The sequence below is a fragment of the Medicago sativa genome, chromosome 6 (genome assembly GCF_051527215.1).
Source record: "Medicago sativa cultivar Bolivia chromosome 6, Bolivia_mono, whole genome shotgun sequence".
Classification (NCBI taxonomy): Eukaryota; Viridiplantae; Streptophyta; class Magnoliopsida; order Fabales; family Fabaceae; genus Medicago; species Medicago sativa.
The window spans coordinates 82190972-82210006 of NC_140754.1; the positions used below are offsets into that span (position 1 = coordinate 82190972).

At 33.7% G+C, this 19035-nt stretch overlaps 1 pseudogene; it reads left to right on the forward strand.

The window, feature by feature from the left end:
- Positions 1-16691: 16691 nt before the first annotated feature.
- LOC146917374 (secreted RxLR effector protein 161 pseudogene) lies at positions 16692-17318 on the forward strand (annotated as a pseudogene).
- Positions 17319-19035: the final 1717 nt, after the last annotated feature.

Below are 19035 nucleotides of genomic sequence, written 5' to 3' on the forward strand. Positions count from 1 at the left end.
TCAGTTTTGCCCCTAGGGGCATTTTAGTCTTTTCATGTGTTAAAACCCTGTTTAAATTCTAAAAATTGTCTCTGAGTCTTTTAATTCGCTTGTATAAACTCTTGCTTTAATCCCTTGTTAAATAATCATTTTAAAATTGCATTTGAGTCGTTTCGAGTCATTTTAGTCCCTATGGGCGTTTTGGTCATTTCACATAAAATCTCTTGTCTGCTTCGTTGTTTTTAATCTTCTCGCTTTACGTTTATTTTCAATTCAATTTTAGTTTTAATTTTCATATTTGTCCTTGTACTTTTGTTATTTACATTTTAATCATTTTTAAGTGTGTTAAATCCAAGTGCCACGTGTCCAAATGTTATTAGTCCACAAAAGTTTGTTAGAGTCCAAGTGCCACATGTCTCTATCCTATTGGTCCAAGGCCAATGAGCTAGCCTATAAATTGGTCAAAGAGTCAATTAATCATTCATTCAATCATTTTTTCACAAGATTCCACAAAAAAAATCAAAAACTTTTTTTCCTCATTTCTCTCCGTCTTTCTCTCTCCTCTAACTAACTCATCTTCAACCTCTCAATTTTCTCTTTCCTCCATAACAACCTTCCACCACCACACTCCACCCAAACAACCACCACAACTAACCTAAACCACCACCTCTAACCACCACATTCTTCACAAAATCTCCGGAATTCATCCAAACCGATCCATTTTCCTATCCATTTTCGTCCCTTTTTACAATATTTTGCAAATTCGTCCATAAACACACAACAATTTCGAGTATCCATCTCAAACAACAACGGTGACGAAACGGAATCGAAGCAAGTCCAGAATGGAACCGCAAGCAGATCCAAGAAGGGGAACGAAGGGCTGAACAGATCGAACTGGAGAAGGAGAATTCGAGTTGTTTCAAATTGCACACAATCAACGTCAAAGCCGCAAACCGAGTCAGCACATTGCAAGCTCAAATCCGTGAAGAAGCAAGAAGAAGGAGTTCGTCTCAACCTAGATCCGAATTTGTAATGGAAGCTAAAATCGAAGTTATTCCGGAGTAAGTTCGGTCCGAAGCAAGTATTGGAAGTTCTCCGTCTTATCTTCATCGGTTTCTCCGATTTAAACAAGGTACCTGGATTCCCTTCCTTCCTCTGTTGTGCACGTTTATTGTTCGTTCATGGTTTGCAACGTTCTTTTGAAAATAGAAGCGTAGATCTAGAATGATTGGTGGCCTTTTCACAGACTTTGACTTGGAAATCGAATAAAGAGGAAGAAAAGCTTTGTATTGATATAATAATCTTTGAAAATGGATGTGTCTGGAGGTTTTCCGGCGGCGGCGCCGCCACCTTAGGGTGGCCGGCCACCGCGCCGGAAAAAGGTTGAAGATGAAGTTTCTTCATGAGCCTTTGAGTGGTACGTGAGAGAAAGAAGGGCAAGTGTTTGGAAGCTTTAAGTGTTAAACTCTTTTTTACAACAAACAAATCCTTTTATACTAATCTCTCTTAAAACCGGTTCGACCCATCCTCCCTCTGGACCGATCCATGACCCGTAACCCTACCCATTTTTCATCCTGGATTGGGCTTGGGCCCTCTTCTGCTTGCAGTTTTTTGCTTCAGTTGAACTTTCTTCCTAAACACACACTGCCTAATACTTTTTACACCTCTGTCTCATTAAAAAACTTTCAAAAATCTTTAAAAATGTGCAAATTATTTTCTTGATATTTTTTTGATGAATCTTGATGTATTTATACGTCAAGTGTTGGTCGAAAAAATGAGGAAATAATTTGTTCTTTTGTTAATTCAATTCCTTTCTATTTCTTGAAAAATCTTGTTAAAAAAACCTCCAAAAATTTGTGAACACTCTTGCAATTATTTTGGATGCTTGAAACTTGTTTCCTACGATATTTTGGCATGTCAAAAAATTGATAAAAATATATGTGGAATTTTCTTGTGATTTTGTGTTACTTTTTGCTAATTTTTTTGTGAGATTTTTGCATGATCTTGATTCTAATTCTTGGCGCATGCTATTGATTTGCGATATGTGGATTTGTGATGAGCTTATATCTGCATTTAATGTGTTTCTACTGAATGTTAAAGTGTTGTGGATAGTTACTTGTTTCACAAGCCATGTGAATAATTGTTTGTAGAAATAAAGTGTGAAATGTGCTTAAAATGTGTCATAATTCTTGGTTCAATATTGTCTTATAATTTTCATGTTATAGCTGAAATAAAACTCTTTGGAGATTGTCATGGCATGAAAATTATAGGCCTTATGTTTGTGTGAATTTCATGACAAAGTTTAGGCACATTTTATCACTTTTGTGTGCTAAAATTTTGTTACTTGTTTGTCAAGTTTCATTGCTTTCTTATGCTATTCTACTTGCACCTATTTCAATCCTTATTATTCCTTGTGCCACTAACCATTTCGTTTCATGTTTCATGAGCATCTTTCATCATCTTCATCTCATCATCTTATATCCTTGGCTTTCATCTTTCTTGCACTTTTAAGTTTCACCAAAAATTAGAATGTAATACTTAGGACCTTTTTTGTACTTTACCTTTATGCAATTTTAAATTTCTTGCAAGACCATAGAATGTAAACTAGGGCATGATGTAATAAGGACAATGGACTCTAATAATGTACACCGACACAAGCACCGACACATACACACACATCACTTTAGGTATATGGTTAGAATATGCATGTTTAGATGTATGTTTAGGATTGTATGTTTAGATGTATGATTAGGATTTACACTTAGAAAAATCAATTTTCCAAAAAAGATAAAACAACATCACTCAAATCATTTTCTAGATAAACCTTGGGATCAAAATCCCATTGTAATTTTCCCTTTTATTTTCTTAATCAAATTCCAATGAACTTTAATCATACTTTGACTTTCTTTTGCAAATCACTAATCAAACCCCACTTTTTCTTAGATCTCAATGCCCTTGAGGCCTCTCAATCTCCATTCTTCAAAATTCCATTTTCAAACTTAAAATCAACCAACAAAAACAAAAACATTTTTAGAAGAGAACTACGGTGGATTTGATCCCTTAACCGGGTACGTAGGCAAGGAATCAAAATTCCTTCAATTCAAATAAAATAAAAATTCAAACACATTCCTCTCCCTCCAATTCTTCACTTAGAATACCTTTAGGTGTAAATATCACTTTCAAATAGCATTTAAAAATAAAGCGCGCGCGTAGAAATTAAAGACGGTTCCTATAGGATACTATAGTCGTTATGGGTGCCTAACACCTTCCCGTAGCGAAAACAACTCCCGGACCTCGATTCTCAAGGGTTTTGCTTACTTTTTCCCTTCCCAAGAAAAAATAAGATATCACTGGTTAAAAGGTTCAAACGTAATCAATGTTTGACACCCGAAAACCAAGATAAAACAAACTTATGTACGCCCATGCATGTTATGTTTATGATTAGGTTCATGATTATGCAAGAATGAGTCCATGCCCGTTTATGTTTAGAGAACAAGAGCACTAGATGCTATATGACAAGTACAAAGCATGGAATAGAGCAAGTAATGAGCATAATACCGATGACGATCTTAGGATTTTCCCCCTTAACTTACCTATAGCCTAGGATTCAGGGGAACTCACTGAGACATTATGTCTCATCCCAATCCTTATTTGTTTCAGATAAGCAGGATGTTTATGCATGTTCGGAGCCGGATGGATATTACTTCAAGGGTTCGTTCGTAAAGCTGCAGGACGATATAGACATTAAGGATGTATATTTATGTATGGATGATTGTATTGTATTATGATTTATACGAACGTGACTTGATGTAAATATTATTCATTCAGGAAAATTTTATGTTGTATATTTTAATGTATCCAATACTAAACTTAACGCACGTGCTAGACTTTCTAGATACGTCTGGTATGGGTGTTACATTTGGTATCAAAGCAGGTCGATTCAGACCGTGCATTGGGTCATTAAATTACAACTAAGGTAGTGGGACCATTGGGTTCCAGGTAAAAGTTCTAATTGTTGTTGTTAGTTGAGCCTGATCAACTCAATTTAGCATTCAACGATTAGAATGGATGCCTGAGAGCTGAATAGGACCCAGGAGGAACGAAGTATGTGATGGAGATGCACTGGAAAGTGTGAACTGTAACACCCCGTTTTCCCAATGTAAAAATTTCATAATTAAAAATCAGAGTAATTCAACTTTAAACGGAATGCTACACTTCTTAAAAAAATTCATAAACTGAATAAATAACAATTTATTCTTCAAAATCATTTAACATAAGTAATTCAAAACTTCGCAGCGGAATTAGTTCATTCAACATAAAAAGTCTTTGGCACACAGGCCTCATTAGAAAATCTCATAAGTCTTAATTCAATAGTTATTCATAAAGTTCATAAACAATACGTAAGGAATAGAAGTAAAGTCAAGTCCCATCCCGTTACGTATCAGAGCACCTAGACACACATGTGAGGAGTCCACTCACGACGCCTCTAATCTTGATTACCTGCAAGTTACCCATACGAAGAGCAACATTTCCAAGCAGAGGGGTGAGATTTCTCAAAACAAAAATATTAAACATATAAATCATATAAAGTACATTCAACAACTTAAACATCTTATAACTCATTAATCATATCTAACAACTTAAACTTCCTTAACTAGTATCATTAATCTTCCTACATTAGTCATAAACTATCATAACACTAATCATAAACATCTTCATATATCATCAATTACTAATCTTAAACATCATTATATAACATCAAATAATAGTCACCAACAATCATCACATAGCATCAATATCAATCATAAGCATCAACATGTAATTCACATAAGTATCATTATCAAAGCATATCATTTATCGAAAACAACTTCATAATTAAGTTCATAATCAACTTCTTAAACAAACATCATCATTAAATCATAACTAAGTATCATCATATATTCAATAATTCAAGACATCATAACATCAGCATTAATATTCATTTAATATCATATTATTATCATCGTCAATCATAAACAACATCATCATCAAACATCATCATCAAAACATAATCAAAACATCATCATCGAACATCACTTATCAAATCATCATTAAATATAAGTTATGACGACTCTACAATGCAACAACAACTTCGACAACAACTTAGACAACTTCGACAACAACTTCGACAACTTCAATATGCATGTGGTACCACCAGGGCATTAAGCCCCCTTCGCTAAGGTCATATTTAGACCTGTCGGGCATTAAGCCCCCATCGCTAAGGTCATCAAGAACCTGTCGGGCATTAAGCCCCCATCGCTGACTATGCAACAACACAATCTTCCTACAGCTTGGACAACAACGTGAACATCTTATACAATTCCATTAAAATGGACAACTTCTTAAATCATGACAACTTAGACCGACTTATACAACTCTTATCATCTTAACGTCTTAACATCTTAACATCTTGACAACATATGGATCACATAAATAATTCATGTCATATCATAATATAACAATATCAAATGATAATAAACAACATCTTAAAACATCATATTCATCAATCATAAACAACTTCATATAACATCGTATTTAAACATCAACAATAATTTACTATGTATCTTTGTAAACACATAATAAATTATCCACAACATATTTTTATGTCAAACCAAAGCTACTGAAAAGATATCACAAATATCAACAATTTTCATGTTTACAACAAAGATCAATTCAAAATAGAAACATATGAACAAAACGCAAAAACATGAAACAGAGAATGTTGTCACCGTACAATTTCGCTAAGACCTCCCTGTAGTATTTTAATCATAACTCAAAGACCAAACATCATTTTCATGTCAAACCAAAGCCACTAGAAAGCTAACAAAATTATCTAAAACTTTCATGTTTACTCCTAAGACCAATTCTGTACCGATCAATACCAGTTTTTATTTTAAATTCGGAAAAGTTGTGCTGAAAGTCCATAAAAATTCACTGTGACCTACGTACAGTAATTTGACCATAACTCAAGTTCTATATATTGTTTTGACGTGAGACCAACGGCATTAGAAAGCTAACATCCATACCTACAACTTTCGTGCTTACACCTAAGACCAATTCTGCACCGATGAATACCAGTTTTAATATCAAAATTCGGGCTGAATACAGATTTTCTTCAAGTTTCACCTAATCTCATGGTTCTAACCTCAAAACTACTTCCAATAATCATCCTATGGATTATCTAAGGTCTGTACACAATTTCTACATCAATTCAACAAGTTTTCATCATCTAATCATCAAATCTCTCTCAAAACCCTAATTCTCAAATTCTCACAAACGCTCCCCAACTTGTTAGATGTAATCTAATGATTTAACAACTTAATATTAATGCAAGATAGTCTCACCCTCACCTTAGATTAATTCCTGAATCAGCAGCAGCGTTCTTCTTTCCTAAGGTATTCTCCTCTTCTCTTGACTTTTCTCTTCTCTTCTCTTCTCTTCTTTCTTGTTCTTCTCTTTTCCAAAAAGCGGTTTAAGGTAAATTCTTTCCAACCTAAGCTTCTCTATTTATAATACTAAAATATTCTTCCCAAATCTATTTAGGCCCAACAACTTATTCTTCTTTCTATTCTAACCCCCAATTCCACTCACACTAATAATCCTCATAATCTTATTCATTTCTAAATTAAATATATCTCTCACAAATAACAAATATATTTCTACACCAAATAACAAATATATCTCTAACAAATAACAAATATATTTCTACACCAAATAACAAATATATCTCTAACAAATAACAAATATATATTATTCTAGTAAATACCAACATATAACATAACAAAATATCACTCATCAAAATAAATCGACTAAATCATAAAAAGACATCTAATCTCAAAACTACCTCCAATCTACTTACTCTAATAATTCTCATATTCTAATAAATAATAGAATAATGCCACATAATAAAATACTAACACCTCATATAAATAAATAAATCACATAAATAGACTCTAACTTAATAAAAATAATTAAATAAAAAGGAGGGTGTTACATGAACTCATAAGTAAGAACTCGGATAAGTATTAGTAAGAGTTTGATCGTGCCAAAAAGGTGGCCGGTGAACTAATCAAGCACAAGTGTGAATCCTCCGGGAATGTAAGGTATGTTAAGAAAGAACGTTCCGACAATTCGAGTATGATGTTAGTGATACTTCATGTATCCGTAAGTGAAGAAGTTGGATATATATATATATTTATATTATATATATATATATATATATATATATATATATATATATATATATATATATATATATCTAAGCATGACCGGAAGCTTCGGTAAGAGTCGTTGTTGGAATGGGATTATTGTATGCAAAGGAAATATACTCTGGAACGTAAATACAAGACTACAAGTTAAGGATAAGTCGATATGTGTTGATGGAGTTAGTAAGTTCTCAGGGATTGAGATATGAGAACGGAAGATAAAGATTTATATGTTCAGTAAGAATAAGGTTCTAACAATGAATAAGTTGGCAGAGAAATAAGTTAAGCCGTTCTTAGCGGACGAAGTTGAAGTTTTAAGTGGAAGTTTATGTTAAGTGCAAGGATAACAAGATATCAGTTTCTAATGTGCCGTGAATTGAATCGATTGATGTTAATGCTTGTCATGCAAAGGTTATAGAATTGTTTTTAAGACGATCGAAAGGAATTATATGCATTGGGATACTTGAGGAAATAAGATTTTATGAAAAATATGATTTTCTGGAAAACTAATTTCTAGAAAATACGCCAATTGCGAAAGTTGCGCTAATAGCGAAATTACTCCAGAGGATTTCGCTAATAGCAAACCTGGGGCAAAATTTTCAGTTTTTTTTTGAAACCTGTCATTTCGTCTCTAGAGTCAGTAGTAGCTATTGGGGGTTGTTTTCACAATCTTTTATGTAACAAACACTCGCTATAATATCAAGTATCGAATGCACATCACACCCTATGATTTCTAAGGAAGAATATGCATGGACAAGTATTAACGGAATTAATCCGGTTTAAGGCAACATTAGAAGTTAATGTAGCAGGAGCTGACGAAGAGCTTGGGTCAAAAGTTTTAAGGTTCCGGCATATGAATGGATAAAGCAGATGCGAAGGCATGAGATGAAAGGTAGTGGTAAAGAATTATGCAAAGTCACAAGATTTTCGGATTCATTAAAATTATGAGTACTCCCGGATCTAGGTTTTGCTTAATTGAATTGCTAAAGCCCGTTAAGATATCGAATTTAAAAGTTTACAAGATTTTAGAAAGGTAGACACATATGGGTGATTGGAGTTGATGTTTATAGATTTTAAAATGGAATTTTTGTAGGTACCGGTTGTTACGACTCACGTAGAGTGGGCTAAACTCACCGGAACTAAGGTTGGATGACACATTTGTGTTGTCAACTTATTCCGTGATTTTAGAGTAACGACTGGGGCCAAACTTATTACGTTTTTATATAAAGAGAAACCGTCAATGCCAATGACCCGTGTGTTAAATTATGATGTTTTTTTTAAGAAAGAAATTAACAGGCAAGCATTAGTTTGATTACGCAGACCATAGTACGCGAGAATACAATGAAGTATGATCAAGAAAAGTATGTATGAATTTTTTTTTTATGAATCTACTATGGGAATTTGAGATTGCTCGGAGACAAGTTTAAGTACGATAAGTATATGTCATAAGGTAAACTCAACCAGTGAGAATATAAGGTCTATTCCCAAGTAAGATAATATGGTAATGCGACAAGTCTACCGTGAGATTCAATCTTTCAACATATTATGAGGTGCAAGTTTATGGCATTGGTTGGCACACGAAAGGTTTAGGAGGAAGATGCTCATATGGGAAAAAGAATGTGAAGTTTCAGTCGTCTCAAGGGATTAGAATATTGGTTAAAGTCAACTGGTGGGAATCAGAGTGGCGCAACGAAAGTTAATAAATAAAGTTCAGACAGTAATCATGGAATATGGAATGTGATAGTAAGAGCCTTCGTTAGAAGCATTAAGGGACAAGCGAGAAGTTCTCAAAATATTAAGTAAGAAAGGAGACTTATGTAATCAGTCATGAAAAGAGATAAGGTATGTGGATGTGACTTTATCTAAGTATGATAAGGAAGGCTAGAGACACAACAAATGAAGAATATGTACTATGATAAGGAAGATGCATGTAAGAGTATGTGCTATGACAAGAGAAATACATGTAAGAGCGGAAGGATTCCTTTTTGTGACTCGAAGTAGAGATTGAATTATTAAAGTGTGGAACCGGTATTAAAGAAGAAATGTTATGCAGAATAAAGTAGTAATATGTGATCGTAACCGGATCTGATGTTTTGAAACTTCAAGTTTATTGTTCTTAGAATGAGATAATGATATGAGGATCAAGGATCCTATAAGATATATGTTATGCATTTATGTGAGTCTCCAAGATATGTATGTAAGACAAGAAAGAATAAGAAAGAAGTTACTTTTGAAGTTCAAGAATTTTATTATGGATGGAGATATAAACCATGAGTTATGCATGAGGAAGTGCATACTCTCCTATGTAAAACTTGTTAAATGATCACGATACTTACTAAGAAGATTTCAAACTATGATTTAAAAACTCCTAAATTTGAAATGGATATTGAGGGACTTGGAAACGAAAGTATTTTTAACATGATACTTTTCACAAAATTCTTTTAACAGATCATGTCTCCATTCGTTCCAAGGATCCAAATATTCATGTTTAGAAAACTTTTTAAAAAGCAATATGTTAGAATGAATATCGTCATTATTTAACAAGAAACGACGCTTGGAGGTATGTAAATGCTATGGAAAGTAAGATGTGTTGAAGTAAACAACAACAGTTTTTCGAAAAGTCTTATGAGACGCACAAGTTTATGTGTAGCAAGGTAAGTTTTGAGTCATGATATATTAAGATAACTCTATGTTTGAGCGATATTAAGATCAAGAAGGCTATGTTCAGTTACGTGTGGATGAAGAAACAAGACGAGGACATGATGCGATGAACCCTTTAAATATGTATGAATAGAAGAAGTATGACTCAGACCATAGATGGGAAGTTTTTTTTTTCATGATGATTGGTAGTTGGTTTCTAAATTTCGAGGACGAAATTTTTTAAGGGGGGTAGAATGTAATATCCCGCCTGACAGTATTGGTATATTACCCGTTGGCCGTGTCAGATGAATTTAATTCATCGAAAGTAAGTTAATGGAAATATATTTTATGACATGTCAGCTCTTTACGGGAAAAGTATCAGAGTCGTTTTTATCATGCTTGAGGCAAGAGTATTATGGTAATTTCACGTGGAAAGGATATTTAAATGATTTTGGACCAAAAATATCTCATAATTCACATTTCTTTCTCTCTCTAAGTTGGGGGAAAAACATTTCTCTCCCTTCTCTCTTTCCTTCTCCCACGCCCCTTTCTCTCTTTCTTTCTCTAATCTTCCTCAAGTTTCTTTCCACCAAATAATCGTGTTTTATGATGTTCTTCCAAGGCCTTTTGTCACTGGAAGCTTGGAATTTGTTTGTTGTCTCTACTCTCTCTCTCTCTCTAATGGATTTAATCTAAGGTTTGGTTTTGATCAAGAAGTTAGGGCTTTGGGTTTTGTTGGGAGCTCATGATGATTATGCTTTGTGGGATTGATGAAGCAAGCAAGAATCAACTAAGGGTTTGCTTTGAAAACAAGAATTAGGGTTTATTTGTTGTAAGTTCAAACATGGTTCAAGAGGTGAATTCTTCATGGATATGGAACAAGGTATCTTAGTTGCAAGAAAAGAAAACAAGATGATATATATTGATCAAAGGATTGCAAGTGGGACAAAAGCTAGGGTTTTTGCTTAGGAGCTTATTGATGCTTCAAGAACTTATGAGGTGAGTTCCATAGATAGTTTTCCTACCCTTTGGGATTATGTTTAGGCCATGCTAGAATGTTATGAAAACTATGAAATTCTAGGGTTTTTATCTAGTGTTATGTTGCCCTTTCTTTTGTTATGCTTGCTATGCTTGTGAATGCTTGCTTCCAGACTGTTTTTCAGGTTTCCTATGACCACTAGAGATGTCATATGCCTTGGGACACTTAGTGATGATGATTTTTGGCTTAAAACTACTTTTGTACAGGTTCTGAACTGCACTAACTCGCCACTGCGAGTGAAGAGCTCGCGAGGCGAGCAGAAAGAGCCGAATGGGGGTGGTTGCTCGCCACAAGCTCGCCACTACGAGTAGCTACTCGCCACCGCGAGTAAGCTTGCTCGCAAGGCGAATGAATGGTGGCTGCTGCCCTGTTCGCTCGTCTCGCCTGTTTGTCTTGCTCCGGTTCGGCTTTCTCTCACGTAAACTTTTATAAATGTAAAACCTTCATAACTAAACCCCAAGGCATAGGTTTTTCGAGTAAATCTCTTGTAAGGGCAAGTATTTAACAAGGTAGTAAAGCATAACATATGAGTGAATCATGTCAGGAATGGGGTAGCAAGTTATTCATTAAGCAAAGGGAAACTAGAGCCTCGACATAGTTGTCGAGAACTAGCTAGTTAGCATGAATTCTTAGAATGATAAGACACGAAGTATGTTATCTTCGCACATGATTAAGAATGAGATTTCAAGCATGTTAAGTTGTGGATAGGATAGTTAATCTCTCCATCGTGAATAAGTATGCACAAGCGTGAATAAGTATGTATTTACCGTTAATCGGATCGATCAAGGTTCCGAGGTAAACATGTATGCATGATTAGGTTTTACCTAAATTAACAACAAGTCCATGAACAAGTATAAGTAGGTGGCATGTCTCTTGTTATCCACATCAGGGGGATACAAGGGGTTCTCATTAGAGAACGATTCAAGCCGTAAGGGACCCGCATGTCACCGAAAACGCAAGACTAAGATTATAACCACATGGTGGTGCTCGTGTCTCTTGTTATCCAAGTCAGGGGGATACAGGAGGTTCTCGACCTAAGGGGAACGGTTCAAGCCGCAAGGGACCCGCACGACACCGAGGGAGTCCGATGTACGTACATCGGTCATGTATGGGATTGTTCTCGGGGTTACTCCACCCGGGGCTCTCCGTAAAATGAACCAAGATAATGATTGTTTGTTCAACGCTAACATAATTAATGAACTTATGTACGCCCATGCATGTTATGTTTATGATTAGGTTCATGATTATGCAAGAATGAGTCCATGCCCGTTTATGTTTAGAGAACAAGAGCACTAGATGCTATATGACAAGTACAAAGCATGGAATAGAGCAAGTAATGAGCATAATACCGATGACGATCTTAGGATTTTCCCCCTTATCGTCCGGTTTAGATTCGTGCCATGATTATGTTATGTTTAGGCCTTGATACGTAGAGCGTATTCTTGGCAAAGCGGTTCTAGGTTCCCCTCGACCGCCATGACACGTATAGGAAGATAAGCCTATAACAAGTGATATAAGCCTATGACGGGTCTAGCATGCACTACCGTCTAGAAATCATGACCACACACGTATAATCAACCGTCAGGTCGTAATGTAGACACGTGGTAACCGTAGGTTTCCCCTGAGGTTACCTATAGCCTAGGATTCAGGGGAACTCACTGAGACATTATGTCTCATCCCAATCCTTATTTGTTTCAGATAAGCACGATGTTTATGCATGTTCGGAGCCAGATGGATATTACTTCAAGGGTTCGTTCGTAAAGCTGCAGGACGATATAGACATTAAGGATGTATATTTATGTATGGATGATTGTATTGTATTATGATTTATACGAATGTGACTTGATGTAAATATTATTCATTCAGGAAACGTGGACTCTCCCTCGGCTGAGCTTTCTCATTCATGACACGGCTGATTCCATTGATGACAGCTTTCAAACGACTACTGTCAGCCACCAAAATCGCATGGTTCGTTGGAATAACGAAAATTTCAGTTGTCATGTGCTCAATGTGGATGGAAGCTGTTTAGGTGTGCCTATTAGAGCTGGATTTGGTGGGCTTGTTCGAAATTCTGCAGGTTTTTTTCTCTCGGGGTTCTCCGGATTTGTCCCAAATTCAACTGATATTTTGTTTGCCGAGCTCACCGCAATTCACCATGGTCTTGTTTTAGCTGTGGAAATGGGAATAGAAGAATTGGTGTGCTACTCCGACTCCCTGCTCTCTATAAGCCTAATTACTTGTCATGCCTCTAATCTTCATGTATATGCAGTTTTAATACAAGACATAAAAGACCTCTTGTGTTCAAGAAGCTACACCATTCATCATTGCCTCCGTGAAGGAAACCAATGTGCCGACTACATGGCAAAGCTTGGGGCCAATTCCAATGAAGAACTCACTTCTCATGCTACTCCTCCGATCGATCTCCTCCCGTTTATTAGAAGCGACGCTATGGGAACTTTCTTCCCTAGAGCTTAGGCTTTTCTTTTCCCTGTTTTGTTTCTGTCTCTGTTGTTTTCTTTCAGTTAGCTTTGTAAACAAAACAAAAAGATTAGTGGTAGATTAATGGACAATATTCAATATGTTATTTACCATGTTAAAACACAATATATAATGAAATCCTAAGGCTACAAATTCAGTTAAACTTACAAAGATAAGTAATTTGTACATCTCTTCAACTTTGGAACGCCTATATACATGGAATCGTTAGAACGGAGGCTTTAAATCAGCTCTATAGTAGCACTATAATAATGCAATTATTAAAAACAAAAGGAGGTACTATACTATAATACAATGAAATAAGAAGGGGTGGTAGATTTTTGTAACTTAAGTTTAACTACATCATTATCATCATCATTCTCTATTACTTTCTTTTTTGGAAGAAACAACATTCTCTATTATTAATTATTAGATTAGATAGAATTTGAGAGGGATGATTTTTTATGAAGAAGATAGAAAGATATAGATAGATAAATAGATAGAAGATAGATAGATAGAAAGCTATGGAAGATTTCAAAGCAATTCTTGTGAGGTAACAAATATTAGTAGACAAATAAAAACAATAAAACAAACATTTTAATAAGGTTATACATTAAAATGCATGTAAATTAAATAGCTGATAAAATGCAAACCTTGTTGGAAAGGAACCCTCTCATATCTAATTAAAAAAAAACATTCCCATTCTAGAATACACAATCCATAATTATAAAGCCACAAATCAAAGAAAGTGAGTGAAAAATTCAGAACCTAAGGACAATAGGAGTTTTACCATGCAATGTATAGAGTCAAATATACAGATATATCATAGACCGAGTGGAAAGAAATAAAAGGAATGAGAAAATGACTAAAAAATTAGATATAATTTCATTGGAGTAATTCCACATATATTACAAAATATTAGGTGATAAATATAACCATCCACCATATTACAAAATCAGCAAAAATAGTTGACGTAAAAGTCAGTAGATCACTGATACAACGTTAAACAAAAATAATAATGAAAAAACTTAAAATTTTAATATAATAATGATAGCCACCTTTTCACATAAGAAGTGCCATTTAAAAAAAACTCTCCTTTCTCCAAAACCCTAAAAAGAAAGGATATCCATTAGATAACAAAATATTAGAAGGAAATGAACATGAAGTTGGAAGAGAAAAATGAAAACTACCAAGAAATAAAATTGAAGGAATGGAAGAGACAAAATAAGTTACAAATATATACACAAAGGAGCTTCGTAGAAAATTTGTCTAACGAACTATGAATGCAATTTTTTTTATAAGCAAAAAGTGGATAGAGTAGGAATAATTTTGGAATGTAACCATAAGCATATATCTTGGCTGTATGATCTACCTTTCTATAAAATAAAAAGAAGAAATCCACTTTTTTTCATTGTTAACATGCATATTAATATATTGTCAATTACCAAACACCCTAAAAAAAATCTAGAACAAAGACCAAACATGTGATTTAACTTGTTCAAGGCATATATATAATGAAATCCAAACACAACAATATTATTTTGGTAATATAAAGGCTAAAATATACCTTATGCATATGTATTTGTGAATGAAATATGGTTATTTCATCGGATAGACAAAATCTACCTCGTTCAATCTCCTCCAAATATTCTTCACCCTTTGAAAAAAATGAGGAATCAAGTTTTTGCATGTTCTTGCAATGATTTTTATAGAAGATAAAAGCATGCACTAAATTTGTTTAATTTGTAGGTTATCAATATAAAACAATGAGTAGTGGAAAGAGCTACACAAATTAATTGGAAGTTGCATAATAATTTTTTTCAATTTGTAGGTTATAGATTAAAACTATGAGTAGTGGAAGGAGTCACATTTGTCTAAAAAAATGTACCATATGTATCATATAATCAAATAACCACACCTTTTCAACTATACTTTTAAATATTATTATTATTATTATTATTATTATTATTATTATTATTATCATCATCATCATCATCATCATCATCATCATCATCATCATCATCATCATCATATTCCCTTAATTAATGGATAGTGGAAGGAGTTACAAAGCTCACTCAATTATTAGTTACATGTTTAAGAATTATAAGAATGAACATATATATTTAGTAATAAATAGATATATGGAAAGTAGGGAAAAAGAAAAGAGAGAGCCACATGGTGAATGCTTATAGAAAATTAGTTAGAAAGGGGGAATTGGTGAGGTGACATGTAAGCAAAGTGTAGCTTAGAATACATGTATATAGAGATAGAGATAGAGCTTTGTAGGTTTACATCTAAGTCCAAGTTGTTTTGTTAGCCTATTTTCTCAAATATACCTCACCTTAACCTAAGTCGTGTTATAACCACAAAAGACCTCTAATGTTTGTAAATGGTATGCTCTTGAATGTCTGTTTTAGAACAATTGTCTGCGGTTTAAGGAACATTCTGTAATGTTTTCATGTTGAATCATGTAATTCTAGGCTACCATAAACTAAACAATTCTTATGTGTTTTTATTGTATTTCATTGCAAAATCATGTTATTCGGTTGAGCAAATCACCTCATGAAGTATTGGAAACTGAATAAAGATTCAAGAGACCATAAAACACATTATAATGAGAAAATTTTATCTCAAGTCTCAATACAAGTTTGGAGGAAGAAATCACTCATATATTTAACCTTATTTTATTTCATTTTAAATTTTTATTATATATTATCATATTGTTATTAATTTACCATTTGATTTTTATATAATAAATTATGAAACATATTGTTATTAATTTACCATTTGATTTTTATAAAATAAATTATGATGTCTGTTTTAGAATTAAGGAACAGGCATTCAGACAGGATGGTATATCATTTGATTTTTCTTAGATTATTGGTTAATTTACTCCTTTAGAGATAAATCTACTCGAATCACTCTCGGATAAAACCTCTTCCAACTAAGATTTAAACTTGTGATTCACGTTATTATTTAATATAAGTAGCTTCTACTGTTAGACACAACTCATTTAGTTTTATCATTCAAGTTGTACCTCGCGGGTTAAATATATCACTTGTATTTTATTCCCATACAAGAGTTGAGTACTATTTAATATTTATACTCTATTCCATTTTAGATATTAGTACTACATAAGAGTCTAGCTTACACAAGAAGACTTGAACTGAACTCATTGGTTAAAGAAAGAGTTCGAGATGAAAGACTTGGGAAAGATAAAATTTTGTTTTGGATTGCAAATCGAGCATTTTAATAATGGAATTTTTTTTTTATATCAAGAAGCTTATATAGAAAAAATATTAAAACGTTTCTATATGGACAAATCTCATCCGTCATCTGGTCCAATGGTTGTTAGATCATTGGATGTAAACGAAGATCCTTTCAGACCTCAAGAAGAAGGTGAAGAACTACTTGGTCCTGAAGTACCATACTTCAGTGCAATAGGAGCATTGATGTATCTTGCTAATTATACATGTCCAAATATATCATTTTCTGTCAATTTATTATCAAGATATAGTTCTTCACCTACACGAAGACATTGGAACGGAGTCAAACATGTACTTCGTTACCTTCGAGGTACAATGGATATGAGATTGTTTTGTCCCAAAGTACCCAAACAAGAATTAATTGGTTATGCAGATGCAGGTTATTTGTCAAATCCTCATCATGGTAGATCACAAACAAATTATTTGTTTACAAGTGGAGATACAACTATTTCTTGGAGATCTGTAAAGCAGACCATAACAACAACATCATCAAATCATGCAGAAATTTTAACACTACACGAGGCAAGCAGAGAATGTGTCTGGTTAAGGTCCTTGATTCAACATATACAAAATAATTGTGGTTTATCTTCCAGAAGAATGGAGACAACAATCATTTATGAAGATAATACAGTATGCATTGCTCAGTTGAAAGAGGGATACATTAAAACGGACTGAACAAAACATATTTCACCAAAATTCTTTTTCATTCATGATTTTCAGAAGAATGGTGATATTAAAATCCAACAAATTCGTTCATGTTATAATCTTGCAAATCTATTCACATAGTCACTTCCAAGTAAAACTTTTGAGAAACTAATACAAAAGATTGGCCTTCGCCGTATCAGAGATATTTGTCTTTATGAGGGGGAGAAATAAATGCTCTGCACTCTTTTTTTCTTTCACCATGGTTTTATCCCATTGGTTTTTTTTAGTAAGGTTTTTAACGAGGCAGATTATCACACAAAAGGATTGTTGTACTCTTTTTGCCTCGTTATAGTTGAATCATTTAACGACGCAAAACTATAAGTTACTCAAAGGTTTTTAGAATTTTTTTTCTCATCGGGTTTTTCTCTAGTAAGGTTTTAATGAGGCATATCCTCTATGTACATCCAAGGGAGAGTGTTATGAATATTATATGTGGATGTCCATATAACAATTGGGTTATTAGCTCATACTATTAGCTTATTGGGCCATATCGTGCTTGCTCCCCAAGTCATTTGTGCTTGTTCCCTAATTCATTGTATTTCTCTATAAATAAAACTCATATGTAACCTAATTGTACGCAACAAGAGAATAATATAATCCTCTTTCTTCTCTCTCTATTCTCTCCTCCTCTCTTTAATCTTGTTCGTCTTATTCTAATAATGTATCTTTTTTTTTCTTTTATTATTTCTAAGATATATGAAATACAGGTAGTGTGATCAATTTGGAGTACAATTTGCTATACATAACATTATTATTTTTTATTCAATAAAATAAATTTAAAATCAGAAATTATAAATTGAGTAACTTTTGATTTACTTCCATTTTAGTCTACAAGTATACCTCATAAAGTCTAATGACCTTTTCACTTGTCACATCAAGGAAAATTTAAATGATTAATGTCCAAATCTAATGCGAGAGACTAATTTGACTAACATAAGATTATTTTGTGTTTTTTAGTTGAGTCAAGAACTAAAATATGACTAGAACTGACAATTAATCAAACGAGCTTGTACATAGTTTGAAATTCAACTCGAAAAATAATTCATTGAACTTTTGCCAAAACTTAAGTTCTTTAAATGAGCTGATCATAATGAGCTAAACCAAATAATAATATTAGAGGAATGCTATGTGCAATTGCTCTATCAGTCGCTAATACACACACGCCCACTAATTGGGCCACGTTGTTGTTTGATTAAACTTAGTTACCGGTTGACTGGTTCACTAAGTTGTATTTTTTGCAATTTTTTTTTTTTTTTGCATTTATAAAAATTTTCAAGACGTCAAACTTTTCCTTCCGGTCTTTCTCATTTCTTAACCTTTCTCCTTTCTCAATACCCCATATGAATCTGGAAGCATTCTTCTAAAATAAGACCATCAGCCAACAACATCCTCTTCAATGGTGGTAAAATAATGACTAGACTAGCTGTGAACATCCTCTCCACCTTCGTGCCCATACTCTCTAATACCATCAGCCTTCACCATAACCATTGAAATCAACACCTCTTCCACATCCTTAGAACTGTCAACACCGTCTATGGTCACCCATGGAGATCCAGACATAGTGTCTCCTATTAAACCTTAAGGAATACAAATGGTCAAAATTGCTAACTTGAACAGAGTACAATAGTTGATATGAATGTGTACTTTTTATTAATTGAAATATGAATAAAATTTAAATCTAGCAAAA